Source organism: Gymnogyps californianus, chromosome 2 (assembly GCF_018139145.2).
Source record: "Gymnogyps californianus isolate 813 chromosome 2, ASM1813914v2, whole genome shotgun sequence".
In the NCBI taxonomy this organism is placed as follows: Eukaryota; Metazoa; Chordata; class Aves; order Accipitriformes; family Cathartidae; genus Gymnogyps; species Gymnogyps californianus.
This window is the reverse complement of record NC_059472.1, coordinates 74383689-74402490: the sequence shown is the minus strand read 5'-3', so window position 1 is coordinate 74402490 and position 18802 is coordinate 74383689.

Sequence of the window (18802 nt, the reverse complement as noted above, 5' to 3'; positions counted from 1 at the left end):
TCCTGGAAACTCCACCTGGCATTTCCTACACTCTGCCGACTTGCATAATCACATCATAGGCAACCTAGCACTAACTCCACTCAAGGTGAGTTCAAACACACACAAAAAAAGTCCTTTCAACAATAACAACAACTTCTTTGCAAGATGCTATACAGCATAAAGCCTCTGACATTTCCTTCCTGACCTTACTTCAGTGATCATGACTGTGGCATCCAGAGATTAACAGGTTTCAAGAAAAACTCTTTGCAGATGGGCAGAGCTTCTGTGGCCAATGCACACCAAACAGCCACAGTAGGCTAACAACAGATTCCCCAAGCTAACGCTAAGTTCACTTCAGAAACAGAAAAGAATTGTAAACGTTGCAAGAGAAATATTTTAGCAGATATTTACCCTGTTGATTTAACTTGGCCTGTTTGGGGGTTTAAAACTGGAGAGGAGAACAAAGCTGCAAGATGGAGAAAACTCAGTTATTGAGGTGCAATGCACAGGGTGTAAATCCACACTACTTTTCCCAAATAGAGCAAGGGGCAGTTTGAGCATTAGGGTTTACTGAAGTCACTGAGGAAGATCAAGTCTTCAAAAACCACATGAGATAAAGAAAGGTATTTCTGGAGAGTGAGATACTTCTTGCTGTTTTATAGTTTCTCAGGGGTGGAACAGTTTCTTCCTCTACCGAGTTGCACTCAGGTGATGTAATTTATATGCATGGCAGGGGAAGTGTATAGTAATATGGGTATCTCTTACTGGATGGCCTACAATCTCCAGGTGACTTCCATTAACATACTTAATTTAGAAGCTAAGCTAAATTTGCTTTCAGGGAGACTGATTCACAAGCATAGAAGTTACTTTTGGAGAAGGTTCCTAAAAGTCAATGTTCTTAAGTTACTTCAATAGTTTTGCTCCCAACGTTTTTAAAAATACACTTGATAATTCTGAATCTCATTTCCAGGTCCCCACAGGACACACTAACTGTCTCAAGGGTGGGACCAAAATGAGGTTTTGAATATTAGCAAGTGTCTTGGAATGGGTTGGCTTTAAGCAGGTTATACTTGAGTTTCTCTGAGCAACATTTAATTTGCCTGGGTGTTGTAGTGATTATTTCATTACTACTGGTATGACACCTGGAAATATTTCAATTAAAAAGTACCATCTAATCACATTGCCTTTTATGGAACTTTTAATTAGAATAAGATGGTCAGGGTATACATGTTTGTTAGCTTGGTTTTCTTTTTGAAAGGTTTGAGTGAATTTATTAGGCATATTACTCTCCATTATTTTGCTAATGACTAAGAATCATTTTGGTAGAACCATGTTGTCTTTCATTCTTAAAATATTTCATCGGGCTTTTCCATTAGGGACTGTATACAGTTATTCTCCTTTTTAAAAAAGATTCATCACTTTTAGATTTCCCATTTTGTATTGATAGACAAACTTGCCTTGCTACCTTAAACGTTCCCCATATGTTGTATAAAATGCTATCACTTCAAACAAAAATGTCATTTAATACTGAAGCTTTCAGTGCAACTGTTACTTTGCTCACTGTGTGACTCCTATTGCTGCACAGAAATGCACACTCCAGTTGAGGAATTGCAGTGCATAGTACTAAGGATTTACTCCTGGTGTTACTGATTGACAGTCTTGTGTTTGAACAGCAAACTGAGTTATCTGAAAAGTTCTTTCATCTTTAACGGGTGTATATAATCAACAACATCACATGATTTCTTCAATTTATCAAGAAGTTGAAATAGTTACTCCCCTCCCACCTCTTTCCTTCCCCCAAAACCCCCATATCACACATTTGTCTGGCCCTTATTTAATATAATGCACATTAAAATCTTCTTTAAAAAAAAAGTAAAAGCTAGTATAAAATTTTTTTCCCATTTTGTGGTCCAAGATTTTGATACCCACAGAAGTGACTACAGTTAAAACAGTTTCTTCTTCTCAACAGGGCAGATAATTTAAACATGTAATTTATGGAAGACTTGAACCTGTAAGTATATGAGTTATTACACAGGTTTTTATCTGCAAGATTTCCCATTAGGTTTGATGGGATGTGTAGTTCTGATTTATAAGTATAGACATTACTGTCCAGTGTAATTCATAATATTTTGTTAATTACAAGGCCTATTCAAAGACATTAAAGTGCAGAAACACCAATTCTATTTTGATGACCATGCACTCATTCCATTTGTGAGCAATAAAACCTTAAGGAAATAATGTTGTTGTTAAACACAGTTATTTAATTCCAAACATCTAAACCATTAAAAAAAGTATGTACTATTTTATGATTACTAACCATTATTATTTTAAAAATTCCAAATTTTCACTGCTGTGTATGAAATATATTCCCTTTATCTATAAGCTGAGGCTGATGTGTTTATTCTAGAGGCAAAGAGGTATTTTTAAAAAAACTAATGATAATTCTGAAGGAGAAGCAATAAAAAAGCCCCTGTCCTGAGCACAGCTGCATGAGGGAATTTCCCAACAGAGTATTTAGGTATTTGTGTTCTGATGCAAGAGATGAAAAATGCTTCATGAACAAAATCTTGGGACAACTCCAAAACAGGAGCTGAATAAACTAATGATAGAGAGGAAGAAAAAAAAAAAGCTCTGTAGCTTAAACAGAAGAAAAGAAGGAGAAAAGTAGTCTAAGCCTCATGTAGCTATGAACCTGCAGATAAATTGGAAGCAAATTTTGATTACTGTTTCACTTGGACAACACACACTGGTTGTGGTACAGTAGGTTTTTGACATTATCATATGACAAATCACGAGAAGGTGAGTAAGAAGCTACCAAAAATACTGTAACCTGCAGCTCCTATACTTTTTTATTAAGAAGTACATTTTTAATTTCCTTGCCTTCCCTCTAGGAGCTTGAGCCCTGCTCTTCTCTACAGGCACTTGTGGTACACAAAGGTTACCTGTTTTCAGAATTACTGCCTCAAGTTCACATACTGACTGAGGGAACTATCCTTCAGTAAAACAAGGGAACTTTTACTACTGATAGGAAACAGCTTAAGAAATCTGAATTAAATTTTAATTGTTTAGATAACCGAGGTTCTCTGCTTTAACCTAGAAGGGAAAGAGTTTCTTTTGGGAACAGTTGTTTCCTCCTCCCCTCCCAAAAAAAGCCTGTTTTCAAATCTTTCCATAGCCTGTGGAAAACCATCACTATGCAAGCTGTAAAGCAGGTACCAAATGAATTATACAGAACATCTTTGTGCTGCAAATGGCACCGTGAGGGTACGATTGCTCTATTGTCCCTAGCCAAGGTCAAGCAGTCTTTCACAGGTATCAGTGTAGGGGGATTTTCTTCAGCTACCTAGAATTTCATACTTTTTATTGTTCTTATTAATGCTTTCCTCGCTCCTAGTTAATGATGAACATGAGGAAACCGATTTTAGGCTCAAAAAATATTTACCCCAACCCCTCCACATGTGAAATCTTGTTGCATCACAACAACAGCCTTCAAAACAAGTATACATTGCCCTCTTATAGATGACAGTACTTAGTGCTTTTCCTGCACAAATGTCATGCTCTAGTTTCAGATAATCCTCCATCAGAATTAGCTGAAGAAAGTAATGCTTTGAGTTGTCACAGGTGGAAGAAATATCTACAATTTCAGATATTGCTAATATTGATACAACATATTTAGCCATTTATACTCCTATTTTTTTCCATGGCTTTCCACTTTGAGAGCTTAATCTGATCTGTAGTATTGTTATACTTGGACATAAAAAACAGCATGAGAATTATTAAAGAATTGAGCATGGGTTTGGCACATTAGCTGTATTGCCATATTTCACATTCTGTTACTTTTGGCCTTCTATGTGCTGTGATGTGCAAATCACATCCACTCAAGCCAGCAGCAAAAGTTGCCTAAAAATCAGTACTATTTGCACTGGAAGCAGAAGCTAGTGATCCTCTTTTCTCATATCTAGGACAGAAAGGTATTTTTCCAGACAGATCTGAAAAGCAGATGAGACTTTACTTCTAAAGTATGACTACCACAATCTACCATACTGTGGGGTGGGGGGAAGGAAAATTAAAAGAACCACGGAGAATACAACATCTTAAACACATTGCAACAAATAAACATACTCCCAAGCACGTGTATTTTGTGTCACAGCATTTTTAAGCCTTACAGCTATGAAACCAGCTTGTAAAAGCGAAGGATGAAACAGTCCTTTGTATGTTTTTTTCACCCAAAAGAGGAGTTCATTGATAGGATCTAAGCTGCAAAATGGTCAGCTTTTAAATGGCTCTTGAGGAACAGTTACAAATCCAGACGCTCACCAGGAGAAAGGACACTTAAATCCATGAAGAATTCTCACCTGCTGATGAGACCAGTTGCAAGCAGAATGCCACTCCACAGAAGCAAAATTGTCATTTTTCTTTCCCTTTAGCAAACAGAAGATATTGAAAAAAGCATAGCTGCATCAAGGGGATTTGTGTGGAGATGTGAATTGACTGTTCAAAAGAAATGAAAAAAAAACTTGTTATATGTTTTAGCATTTACGGAATCTGTGACTTTTTAAACTTCCCACTGTGATGCTATAAACATGCTGTCTCTAATGCTGCCAAAGCTTATTGAAACCCCTGGTAGGTAATGCCACAATACTCCACGCACCATGAAATTCAATTACATTTAAGAAAATTACGGTTGAGTTTAATTACTTGTGTGCACTTTGGATGAGCACATGTTCTGTTTGAGGATGTGGCTTGCAGAGGTCCTGACTTTCAGATCAAATGAATTCACTCATATGTTGTGCATTTCCTTTTGAAATAAATTTAACTGCTGAAGATTCCTTGCATTTCTGAAAAAAAAGAAAATGAAAAAAAAGGAAAATGAAAACAAAAAAAGAAAAATCACAATGTTCCAGTGAAGCTTCAGAAAAAGAAATAATTACTCTTCTGTACAGAACATGCAAGAAAGAATTCCACAAGACTGATATGTTTCTGTTTTGCTTATGCAAAATCCTGGAGAAGAAAAAACCCCAAAACCACACATACAACAGGTATACAGTTTTCTTCCCTTTTCTTATTTTGTATAAGATAACCAAATCAGTTTTACAAAATAACCTGGAAAAACATGATAATAATTACTACTTGGTTTATACATATGCATTTTTTTTCTGTAAATCAATCTATTCTACTCTGTTCTCCCAGAGGAAAGAGCACAACAACACTAAATAGGTAAATTCTCCTGCCCAATTGCAGTTCAGATAACATGTCCCCAGTTAAATGTCTTGTTATGCTTGTTGCTAGCTGATGAAATCCAGAGTTTTCATGTTGAATGCATACTATAAAATTCTTCTATTCCTTCAAATGCAATATTATGATGACTATTCATTATCTATTGGTACTGAAAGAGAATAATGAGGAGCTGTACCTTTTTTAGTAATACTCATGCCCTAGCTTCCTCAGGGTGTTTTCGCTAGGACACACTGTTTGTTAAAATTCGTATTTTCCTAACATTACATTATTTCCTCTGAAATACTAATGTAGGTTAAGGATAAATGCTCTGTTCAGAGGCCTCTTAAGAACAAGGGTATTGGACTGACTACTGACGTGCTGCAATGTCTTGCAAAACCAGTCATACATAGAGTTTTGTTGGACCTGTCAGTTATTCCTTAAAGGCCCACAGGAGTGAAAAGACAAGTTGCACCAACAGCTCTGAATCATGCACCCTCTTCCCTTTAAAGGAAGCTGCAAATATGAAAACATGATATCTCAGTATGTAGTTATTGCAGGGTCAGCTTTAAAAGTGACTGCCTTTTTTAATTCAAAGTTAGGCTGAAAAAAATACACAAGCATGAAGAACTGTTGGTGACAAATAGCTTTCTTGCTAAAATTAACAAGAACAAATAATTTAACTGAATGCTGCAGAAGTAACATAATTAAAGTTAGAGGAAAAGTATTCTTCTTTCTATATTAGGCCAAAGCAGGCTCTAACTACTACTGTAGTAAGACATAATGAAAAAGAAGAGGGGGGACAGGGAGGAAGGAGAGAGGAGGTAGGAGGGAACAACAAAGTAATAACACATCTTAATTGTACAATATGGATCCTTTCTGCCTCTTGGGAAGTGAGGCATTATACATAGTGGTTTTAAATCAAGTTTACCAATTGTAAGACAGTCTCTGTATGGTTCTCATTGCTTTCATTTAAGAAGCAAACAGTAGAAAAACAAAGAAATGAAAAAAAAAAGAAATCAGCTCTGCCAGTGATTTTTCATCTAACACCTGGTATTGTCATGGCTTAAACTGATCACAGTAACGCAAATTCACAGAGGATGCTGTGTTTATTTTAAACACACTGTTATCTCAATAGCCCAGTTTGGGGGGGAAGGGAGGGGAGGAGGAGGAATGGAAAAAAAACTAACAGAAAAAAAAGAAAGCAGGAAAAGAAAGACTGAAGAGGACATTTTAACACTTCCTTTGTCATCAAAGGAATAACGCTTCTATTGTCTGACTATACACTGGTGATAAATGATATCATTCCAAGTCTTCACAATACCAAACAAAATACTACACCAGAGATGAGCTTCGCAATCCTAATAAACCACCTTTTAGACATTCCTTTCCCAGCTTAGTGGCCTCAAAGTTAATGTAACTCTAATTTAAGATCTTTTGGGAACATAATAGCACCACTGAAATGGAAGAGAGAAAGCTCATCTTGACTCTGATCTCCCACACTTCTCACTAACAGGGAAGGTGGCCATGTAGGAAACACTGTCCCCATGAAGAACAGCCATAGGTATGACCACAGAGGTACAGAGTTAAATCTTACTGGGAGAGCTGTTATTGTTGGTATTGCAGTATCAGTATGCAATAAAAAAGATGATAGTCATTCAAATAAGGGGGACAGCTTTCAAACACCGTTATTTCCAAAGTCATCTGGCTTCATTCAATCTTCCTTGATACTTGCAGTTGCAAGGAAAAGAACTTATTTGCTTGCATAAACTCCTAGTAGACCTTTTGTGATGAGAACACTATTTCCAAGCAAACTTGACAAGACATAGCCTACTTCAGTTCCTGATAATAGCCCAACCTAGGGCATTAATTCTGTAGCACAGTATTTTCTACATCATTTCATCAGGAGCCTAATAAAACAACGTGAGATATCAGGCTGGCTACAGAAGTACTACAGGTTATCTGAAGAAAGATATTCCACCTGCCACTATACCCTAGCATCTGCCTGCTCTCTCTTACCTGCCAGTCCATCTCCCCTTCTATGAGTGTGACAACCAGGGAAAGGAGAAGAATTTACCTTGTTTCTTTCCACAGGAGCAGCTCTTGCAGCCTTAACTCTTCCAAAAGTTCATATTCCCCAGCTCTCACTCTCCTAAATCAGCAGCATCTCTTTGTTGTAAAACCACTGCTCCTTCTCACCAGAAGAGTCCAAATAAGTCTTCCACCCGCTCACCCCTCTCCCTGCTCACTCAAGCTCTCCTGTCACCCTTTCTGTAGATTGATCTATGCAGTTAACCAGGGTCTTTAACATTTTCATAATCAGAGTTTTGGGGAAGTTTACCCCACCCTGAAAAGGCAATGGATCAGTTTGTGGGCCTATTTGGTTTTCTTACATTTCATTGTTTTAAAGAGCAGCATTAGGACTGGAGTTACAAAAATACTTAAACATATGCTAATCTAAAAAAGATTAGTCATTTGTCTTCACATAAGAGTAAGTTTGGTTTGTGGGGGGTGTTTTTTCTTTCTTTTTAATCTCTTAAATTTCACAGAAAGCTATGCTTTAACTCCTGACTTTTCAGTGCAACAACTTCATTCCAGAACATGAAGTTATTTTCTCAGCAGCAATGTAAATATTTTTCATTAAATTGCTTAGTGAAATCATGAGGAAGGAAAACATGGAAACTTAAAAAAAACCACATTAGCACATCAAAGCACTCTGAATTCCCACCAATCATTTTACAATTTTTTTTTTTGTACACAATATTGGAAAAGTTTGAAACTGTTCATTTGTGAATTCTCTATTAAACCATCTATAATTTAAAGCACAGAAAGTGAATGTATGCCCCCTATATGCGGCTGAGTTGCGTAGCACACCTAATTGGATGAATCAACAACTGCAGGGAAGCATGCTGAATCTCTTCAGTGTACTTACTCTGGATTAAACAGCACTTTACTATTAAACCACAAAATATGTCTCAGAACTGACTCTCCTTGGACAAGCTGTGGCCCGAACTGACCCGATTGTGATTTTCCAAGCCCTTCCCAGCCCTCATTTCCATACAGCTTCTCTACATTTACGGTAAGTATGATGTGTATCAGTAAGCTGAAGGGGCCTTACCAATTGTGGTCCTTTTGTGATCAGTTTGTTTAATGATGCCGCCTTATGTGTTCTATCTCCTATTGCCTCTTTCTTTCTGTAAAAGAGATGTTAGTAGTTTGTTGCACTTCATCTTACTGAATGTGAAATATTACAGATTTTTGGAGAACTGCAAAACTATCTAGCAAATTCCTGTAATGATGACACACAACTAACTCTTCCTAGGCCCTGTAAAATCCTCTCAACCGGACTTTATATCTTAGAATATGCTACTGTGACTCAACTGAAAAGTATATTGATGTAATATATTCAGGACATAGATAGCATTTCATGATATTGAGCAATACTAAAAGGTTTTAAAAGCTATTTCATAGCAGTGAAAGTCTTAATAGGAGCCAGTGAAAAGCTTATTTCAGAAGCTAGATTTTGAAAGATCTGGTGAGACCCCACCCAGAGTACTGTGTTCAGCTCCGGGGTCCTCAGTACAGAAAAGACATGGACCTGTTCGAGCGGATCCAGAGGAGGGCCACAAAAGAGATCAGAGGGATGGAACACCTCTCCCCTCTCCTATGGAGAAAGGCTGAGAGAGTTGGGCTTGTTCAACCTGGAGAAGAGAAGGCTCTGGGGACACCTTATTGCGACCTTTCAGTACTTAAAGGGGTCTTATAAGAAAGATGGGGACAAACTTTTTAGTAGTGCCTGTTGTGATAGGACAAGGGGTAATGGTTTTAAACTAAAAGAGGGTAGATTTAGACTAGATATAAGGAAGAAATTTTTTACAGTGAGGGTGGTGAAACACTGGAACAGGTTGCCCAGAGAGGTGGTAGATGCCCCATCCCTGGAAACATTCAAGGTCAGGTTGGATGGGGCTCTGAGCAACCTGATCTAGTTGAAGATGGCCCTGTTCATTGCAGGGGGGTTGGACTAGATGACCTTTCAAGGACTTTTCCAACCCAAACTATTCTATTCTAAATGCTCTATGCTGTTTGGGCATATACTTCTAGCACTTTCTAAATAAAATTCTTATAACATATAAATCTAATCTACAGTTTATTAATTAAATTCTTCTATAAACATATTCTATATTTCATATCCTTGCAGAAATTTTACCTTTAGAAAAGTTTAGATATATTTAAGACACATTTATTGATACCAAAATTACAGAGTAAAATTTGTATTTGTCACTGGAGATGAGCTGTGTACATGCCCCTGAAGTCAGACTGAAATGTATTTAATGCCTTGGATGCACAGAAAAAAATGTAAAAATAAACTTAGATTCAGTTGAGGAGAGGTTTTTTAATTCATTGGATCAGTGACAGTCAAAATGGCAATGATAGACTATATTGGGAATTATTTGGAAAGGAACAAAACAGAAACAGAATATAATTCTGATGGGTAAATACATGGTGAGCCTACATCACTAATTCACTATGTAGTTCTCATCCCTCCTGGTAATTAGAAAAGAACAAATTAACCAAATCAAGAAAGAGAAACAGAGGATATTTAGCTATATGAAACAACATCCATTAATATGCAATAGACTGAGATTTTTAGCTTGGAAAAGAAAAAAGAAGACAGATATGATAGAAGTCTGCAAAATCTTGAGCGGTATGCAGGAGGTAAAGAGGGAACAACTATCATACAGAGATATAATATCTGCCCTTCCTCCCAGCAAAAGTACTTGTGAGAAGCCAGTAAAATTATCAGGCAAAAGATTTAAATTGAAGCAAAAGAGAAGTACTTTTAATAACACACTAATGGTAGAACTCACTGCATGAGCAGACTTTGGAAACCAAACGTGTAAATGGGATTAAAAGGGATTAGACAACTGGATGGAAAACAGACCCATTCATGTCTATTAAACTTTCTGGTCTGCATGTAATCTCTGGCTCAGGAAGTCCCTAAATCACTGACTGCCAAAAGCTGGAAGTATATAACCAGAGAAAGGATTACTCTACACATGCCTGATGTCTTCTACTCTTTCCCTAAGCAGCTGCTACTGGCGTCTACCAGAGATGGGTTGCTGAGCTAGCTGAACTTTTGGTCTCATCCACTATGGCAGGTCTTGTATATCTCAGTCTCATAGCCCTAAATGTTGACATATGAATTAATTCTACTTATTTAACCTGCTCTTGAACTTACAGGAGAGCATTAAAATAGCTTGTGTTCCCACATAATAAAAATTCTAGTTCTCACAAAACTTAAGCTTAGTGTTCAAGCTTTGACTTTCCAGGAATATGAGGCCAATGCTCAAAGTCAGTGTCCATATAGATGTACAAGTTACCAAAATTTAAATCCTGAATTATGAAAATCAATTGGGAAAAAACCAAGCAAACAAACAAAAAGCTGGTGTCACTTTGTTCTTCACAAGCAAAAGTTCTTGGTGTAAATGGTCCTTCAGCACTCAACCTGAGGCCCAGCTGTGAAAGAAGCTGCTTGCAGATAGTACAAAATTGCCTCAGTTTAATCCAAGTTCTGCAACCTTTGTTGTTTTTTTTTTCTTCCTATGAGGACATACTATTTTAAAATATCTGCTATATACACTTCGTAGCATTTACTTGTAAGAGATTATTCTGCAATGTGCTGTTAAAACAAAAAAAGGAAAGGGAAACAGAGTGTTCCTATTAAAATACTGCCAGCCCATCTGGTCAAACTTAATGTGTGTTCAGCCATAAGGTGAGCTACAGATTTGAGGTGTTTGATCTCAACTTGAAGGCATGGCTCTGTAGTCTTGGCTATAACCATTTACTTCTTGCTGTATTGGTTTAAATTAAGCTATAATCTTCTGAGGCAATTCTAACTTGTATAAGCCAACTTTAAAGTCTTATAAATTTCCACTTCTGATTTAACACTTGTTTATCTAAACCTTAGAGTTGGTCAGTAACATTCGGACAAAATATTCCCCCATCAAAATATATATGTATTCATCAAGATTAAAATTACTTCCTAACTTATGATGGTTGGGTATTATAAATTTCTGATGGATGCCTGGGTGTCAACATTATCAATGCTCTCTCAGCATTAATTGTGAACTGGCAGATGGGCTGAGAGGTATTCAGGACATGTACAGTTGGCATTCTTCAAGGCTGACGCTTTGCAGCTTGCAAGAGGACTGCTTAACACTAAACCAGCAGGGCTAGGGTGGATGATGTTTCCATGAGTGTTAAGGCTCACTTTATAGGCCAAGTGATAAGCTGCAGCAAAGCCAGCGACATTTTCTGCATCACTGTTTTCCAGTTTTCCCTCTATCTTTGAAATTTTTTTCCCCAAAGGTATTTGTGACTCTTCAGTTTTACCTTCAGGTATTTTCACTGCACTTGTCTTGACCATTAACAAACAGACGGAACTTTATTGCTTTGTCATGAGTGATTGTCTTACACTTTCGACCTAATGAATAACTTTCTGCAAGGGTTTTCCCCCAAAGCACTGCTGAAGCTTGTTGACTTTATCCAAAGCACTGTGCAGCTGCGCTCTAGCAGGGAAGAAGAGCTGTTGTTACTTGTTGGGGGTTGAGATGCTGGAACTCATGCAGGTAGTTGGCAAAGACCAGCATTTCTGAAGTATGCTGTTTAATGAGGGTAATGATGTGTTCCTTACACTGGGCTTCAAATACTTTTCCTATGCATTTGTGAACAGTGGGCTCTCAAAACAAAAGACACACATTCAGCATCAACTTAAAGCTCCTGCAGTTAGGTACCCAAGTGATTAAAAAGGCATTAAAAATAAGCAAAATACACATATGGAGGCTGACAAGTGCTAAGATATATCAAAATAACAGCATCTCATGAATATACTAGTAAAATTATTACATTTTGTTTTCAAGAACATTTGTGCTGATGAAAATCCTTCTATACATTGGATAACTAAATTTGTTGGCTTGTTTAAATATGCATTTATGGCACCTGTTTTCAACGTTCTTTGGCCAATACTTTTTTTTTTTTTTCTTATAGGGAAGTACAAGGGGCTGACAACTTTCAAATGCACTGAAGTTTAGAATTAAGTTGTTAAAAATGAATATATGACATGGTTGCATAAAAAATATCAGGACAAGCTGTTGGTCTTTGTCACACAACACAGGCAATCAGGTCTCAAGCTGCTGAAATAAATGAAAATTTCAGCCAGCTGTCAGGCTGTTAAACTAATTTTGACAGAATCAGGGATCAGGATAGCCACATAAGCAGGAGAAGGCCAGTGTTTGCCTAATCCCTGATGGCTGTAAACTTCATCTGCAGTTTGAGTCAAGCTAAGAGTCAGAAAGCATTTGCCTGGCCTCTGTAGACTGGCAGCAGGAAGAGACAAAGACTGCTTGGTGTGGTGTAACACTGAGTGTTGCTAAACATAGCACAAAAAATAGATATTTTTGTACTTCCTAAGGTGGGAGACTGAAGATGATACTGCAGGAGATCACGATCTAAGGGTGTGATGGGAAATTAAAAAGAGGGTGTCGTGGTTTAACCCCAGCCAGCAACTAAGCACCATGCAGCCGCTTCCCCCTTCCCCCTCCCAGTGGGGTGAGGAGGAGGAAAGAGGGAAAAAAAAGTAAAACTCGTGGGTTGAGATAACAACAGTTTAATAACTAAAGTAAAATATAATACTAACAATAGTAATAATGAAATACAATAATAATAATAGTAATGAAAAGGAATATAACAAAAAGGAGGGGGAGGAAGGGAAAAAAACCAAACAAACAACAACAAAAGAAAAAAAAACACCAGTGATGCACAATGCACAATGCAATTGCTCACCACCCGCTGACCGATGCCCAGTTAGCTCCCGAGCCACGATCTGCCCTCCCAGTTAACTCTCCCCAGTTTATATACTGGGCATGATGTCATATGGTATGGAATAGCTCTTTGGCCAGTTTGGGTCAGCTGTCCTGATGGTGTCCCCTCCCAGCTTCTTGTGCCCCTCCAGCCTTCTTGCTGGCTGGGCACGAGAAGCTGAGAAATCCTTGACTTAGTATAAACACTACTTAGCAACAACTGAAAACATCAGTGTGTTATCAACATTCTTTCCCTACTAAATCCAAAACACAGCACTATACCAGCTACTAGGAAGAAAATTAACTCTGTCCTAGCCGAAACCAGGACAGAGGGCTTTGTAAAATCCTAGGGATTGTCATTCTTTTATTCAGCCCCATTGATGAATATCATTCTTTGTCAAGTTTAGAAGCATCATCTGTCACGCTCTGTTGGTGTTAAAGTGACCTTTGAGCTGGAAGTGTTTAAGTCATCAGTACATATGTTTGGGCCCTACAGAATTAGGTCTTTACTGGACAGAGTTCTTTAATATTTAGATGTGTCTTCAGAAAAAGGATCAGGGGAAGACCATAGCAAGAAAGTTACTGAACCCATTATGTTTAATTTGCCTCAGAAAGATTAGCAGCCAGAAGTCTTGGTGACCTGATGTCTGCAGAATGGTACTTTTTATTTAAGAAACATGAGACTTGAAAAAACACACAATCCCCTTTGTTAGTATTTGTCCAATCTCAAGTAAAATACATTCAACATTCAAATTCCCATTTGATTATATTACAGCTTTAAAAATCCTCCTTTTTCCAATGTTTCCTATTTTGTCCATAGCCCCCAGTCTGGGGGCATCACATTACACAGTATGTCATGACTGTATTATCCACCAGTTCAAACCTGAGCATTTTTTTCTTACCTCTTTTGTGCTAGAGAACTTTTGAAAAAATTTGTAAATTAATGGTGCTATAATAGTAAGAGGCAGAATGTGGCAGCTATCAGCAGCTTAGGGAGTTAATCTCTGTCTTTTTTTAAAGCATGTTGCTACCTTGTACAGTTATGAACATGTATATTACAATGGAAGTACAACACGATAAAATAGTTTTCTGAATCTGTAGAAAGTACTGGTATGACTAAGGAAGGGATGTGCAGTTCATTGTACTTTCAATGCTTGCTGAGTCTGGAAGTCAATGTCAAAATTGAAAATGTTAGCGTAGTTTTCTAAGCAGAAAGAAGAGGTATAGTAATCAGTTAATATCACAAGATCAGGACATACTGGCTTTGGCTGTATGATGATTCCCTAGATTTTACAGATCTTTAAAGGGCAAATTACAACATATTTTTGAGTCTGTGATAAGCAGAACTTGCCTGGTAAAGCTTGTTTCAATAAAACTTTTGCTTTAAAATACTTGAAAATGTTTAGATGTAAGGCATCAATCCAACATAGGAAAGAAATTAAATAGGATGCCCACCAAGTAACTTAACAATTTAGAAATTTACTTGTTCACAGATTTTACAATAGGATCTGTTGATTTTGAGGTCATTAGATTTATGGTGCTCTGGAAAAAAAGAGGGAAATCTACAGCTTTTGTGAGAAGTAATGTGAAAATCTCTTTGCATTTAAGTGTCCAAGCTACTAGTGCTGTGGCACTTGGAGCACCAGTGGCGTGATCCTGCAAACAGCTGTAGTTGCAGCAAGAGTCTGAGCTATCTCTCCCTAGCTCCAGAATCTCTGGCTGAACTCCCTGACATTAAATAGTTCTTCAGTGACACAAATAAAGTGAAATGGAAAGTGCTTGAGTGGAGGATGAAATGCCTTCAGGAACACAGAGATTAAGCACACTCCTTATTAACTCAGGTCTTGCTGAGGTTGAAAATCTTCATCTTTACCTCCCGGTAAAAAGAGACAAAGTATTTTATTTGTCCGAACAAGTTTAATAACATCCTGGTTTTGCAACACTGTGCCCAAAAACAGCTCAGCAAAGGCAAACAATGCTTCCAAGTGAGTTTTTCCTTCTTCAACCCCATCTGGCCCTGCTCTTGGAGATCTCAAACCTACCACAGTGGTTTATAGTCTAGCAGGGAATGAAGTTAATATGTGACTGGGTTCAATTTCAAGGTTGCTTCTCCAGGGTATCAACATACCTAAATGTGCAAAAAAATAGATAACAGGTTTATTTACATTGTCAAAGAAATAATTTTGAATCACTGAGCTTCCAATGTCACCCCTACACCAGATGTTTGGACTTCAGATGTAAAAAAAAAAAATACTTGATCTACTAATTCTTGACATTGTACTTCCCTGCCTCACAGAGGAGTTGCAAGGGTCAATTGCTTCATTGATTAGGAATCTCTCAAACACAATGATCATAGTTAGCCAGGTAGGACCTAATTATGAAAGCCCTCCTCAGGAAAAAGTCTCACTAACAAAATATGTGACTATTCCCCAAGCAAGCATTATAGAATTTAGCTTTGAGACTATATCTACCACAGCATTCCTATAAGTACTATGTGCTGTGCAGTATGGTATAAGTACTATGTACTAGGCAGCACATATTATGTGTTGTTTTCTGACAAGGCATTTTCTGATTTGTGGAAATTGGAGGGAGCATTGATAATGACAGTGGATATTTGTATCAGCCAATCTGAAAAAGCAAGCAGCAAATGTCTAGCTCTTATTTTTCTTGCTCTTAAAGATCTTCATGGTATTGTTGGATTACTTCCACAGTCTCTTTGGATTTTACAGAAAGAGATAGTGTGGTGGTTTGCAGTGAAAATTATTCATGTTAAACTAATGCTCCTTATAGGTCTCTTATCTACTCTCCAGACAAGAATTTAAGGGACGTTCATGTGACTGAATTATGTCAGAACATACAGAACATTGATAAGGGTAGGCAGAACTCAAGCTAACACACAGATCCATCATACACATAAAGTACTCAAGTTGCATGTGTACTCTGGTCACTGGCAGGGAACTCCACACAACAGAGTCCAGCTGCCCCAACGGGACTGCTGCATGCTCGGGAACTCCAGGTGGATGAATGACAGTGGGTCTTGCTAATGCTAGTTGATTGATCTTTAATGCTGTGCATCACTCTGGTAGCTCTGGTCCTGGTTTCTGAGTCTCCCAGTGAGCAGGAATGTTGAAGATATTGACATGTCTTGACAAGACAACCTTTTTGTTAAATTCTTCTGTTCTTTACTCTCTTACCTTCTTGAGCTCTCTTTGACCAGCATGTTTGGAAGCCTGGCCTCTTCTGACAGTAAATGTTATGGGATTAAACTAATTTGAGGAATTATTTTTCTGTCTCCCTTTATTCCCTCCCTGAATGCATTGTGTTGGGAATATAGTGTCCCAGAACAAAGAGAGGAATACCTCCATACCCAAAGTATGATGTAAAATATACATAAATTGTCCTGTACTGGTCTTCTTGCAACTTTTGATCTGAACTGCATGCAGATAATGTTCTGCTTGTATGTTTTCAGCATGTCCTAAATCATATCAGGGAAATGCTAAACCAATCAGGCATAAAGATTACCCTCTCATAGAGATTCCCAGTCACTTCAGCTCTTGAAGTATTCTTTTTTTACTACACTTGGTTTAGTCTCCCTAGGGTAGAAGGGCCTTTTTGCTTTAAGAACAATGATCCTGTAGACAAACCCAACAGATTTTACAGGAACACAGTGTACACGCAATATAAAAAAGTGAGGCAGACAAAAATAGACTCTAAATTGGGAAGCATTTCTGACCATTGCACAACCTTCTAGCATAAAGGGGGAACATTTGATGACATATTTGCCCTCTGTGCAATATGAAAGTTTCCTATGAACTCAGAGGAAAACAGCATGGGATTGGTACTTGGAAATCAGATTATGCTAGCTTGAACAAGGTCTTAAGTAAATGCTTCACTTAGGGCACGCAGTTAAAATTTCTCTAGACCCAACTATGTGCTCAAATGCTTTGCTGAATCAGGTTCACAGGGAAATGAAAAGAGTCTATTCTTCCTTTTCCTGCTCTAGAGAAGTCTGAGAGAAGGTATTCTAGGAGAAATGCAGTTCAATAGAAAACTAATTAATGTTTATACTTGCTAATATTTCTTTCAGGTTTCTGAACAACAAAATCCTGTGATTTGTGAAAACTTGTAAGCAAATCAAGGTATTTCCTCCTTGGAACACAGAGTATAGAATACCTTTTGATTTTTTAATATTTTGGAAAATTATTTAAAAGTTATTTAAACTTTGATTTCTTTCATTTCTACCATAGTACATAGGGAACGATGTTCGATTGCCAGTCAGAGTGACCATTAAACTGCCTGTCAAATAGGAAACAGGTTTGCCACGTTACTATGTCTTCTTTTTGAGTGAAAAATAGTCAGTTATATATGTGGGAAGGAATATGTTTTGTCTGTGTAATTTTAGTTTCCCTAAAGTGTTTCAAAGACTGAGTCAATTTGGTGCAGTTCCAACCCAAATGCTCAAACTCCAAGGGGTTTTATTGGCAGTTTCCCTTTTTTTTCTACTCTAACATGGGGAACAAAATACTGAAGTAGTCTGCAGATCTTAAGAGCTGGCACTGAAACTCGGTTTTTTGAGATTAAAAAATGAGGTTTGAGGTTTTTAATAAGAGCTCTTTAAGAGTGTACTGCAAAAGTATACTGCAAGACTCATTCAGGGAGAGACTGCAATGGCTGAGGGGATGACACCTGATCCTGACCCATGTTCCTGGCCTGACCTCGGACGTGCCTCATCATACCACACCCGCCTGGCGGTTCGGGCTCTGGGTTGACCCTGCTGCCCTCCCTCTGTGTCCATCATTGGTGTTTGAAAGAAGCCATCCATCTCTGTTACATCAGGCCATTGCTCTCTGACAGACCTTGCTGCAAAGGAGGTCATGGTCATTTGTAAAGCCTCTGTGCAAAATGTGCCATTAAGACTGAGGAAACACCTTTCTTTTCTCTGTCCACACCTTCTTTTCTATTTCACTGCATCTGCATTACTGAGGCATTTGCCTGTTTCTAGCCTCTTTCCTCCCCATGCCGTTGGCTTTCGATACACGTCAAAGAAACGGTATCAGTAGTATCACGCTGCTGGTTTTGCTGAGGACAGACCCTGTGCTCTTATCTTTCTGTCTCCCTCACCTGATTTTTATGCCTGTTACTGCCCATGCTCCTCAGCCCCACGGGTAATCTGACAGCAGCAAGTGGAGGTAATATGCCTATTTAAGCTCCTTTTGAAAACTTGAGAAAGCAAAGTGTTTATAACTTTCTTCACTCAGCTGAGTTCAGACACTTGCTGTAAAACGAATAGCTGGTGTCAGAGCTAAAAATAACTGCACTTTTTTAAATTAGCATGTCCCATCTTGACATTATTCATTTCTACCGTGTATTACATTTTGTCTGAGAGATAACCACCTTTATTATGATACAACGGCATTCAGGTGGTGTCATTTTTTACTCTTTTTTTTTTTCTCTTGGATCTCCCTGCCACCATACAGAGGTTTCATTACTCTTTAACCCAACAAGAATATATATATACACACACATGTGTATATATACATATAGTCGCAAAAAGAAATGCAGTTTTCGTATTGTTAAACAATATCCATAGTAAAAAAAAAAGAAAGCTTCACAAAATTCTCTAGCTTCACCCTCAGTAATAACTTAAAATGAATGTGATTTCATAGCCTTCACAGAGACATGCGAGAGATGAGGCGCTTGTTCCTCTGCTTGCATGAGCTCAGACATGTGGATGGGTGGGAGTATTAAAC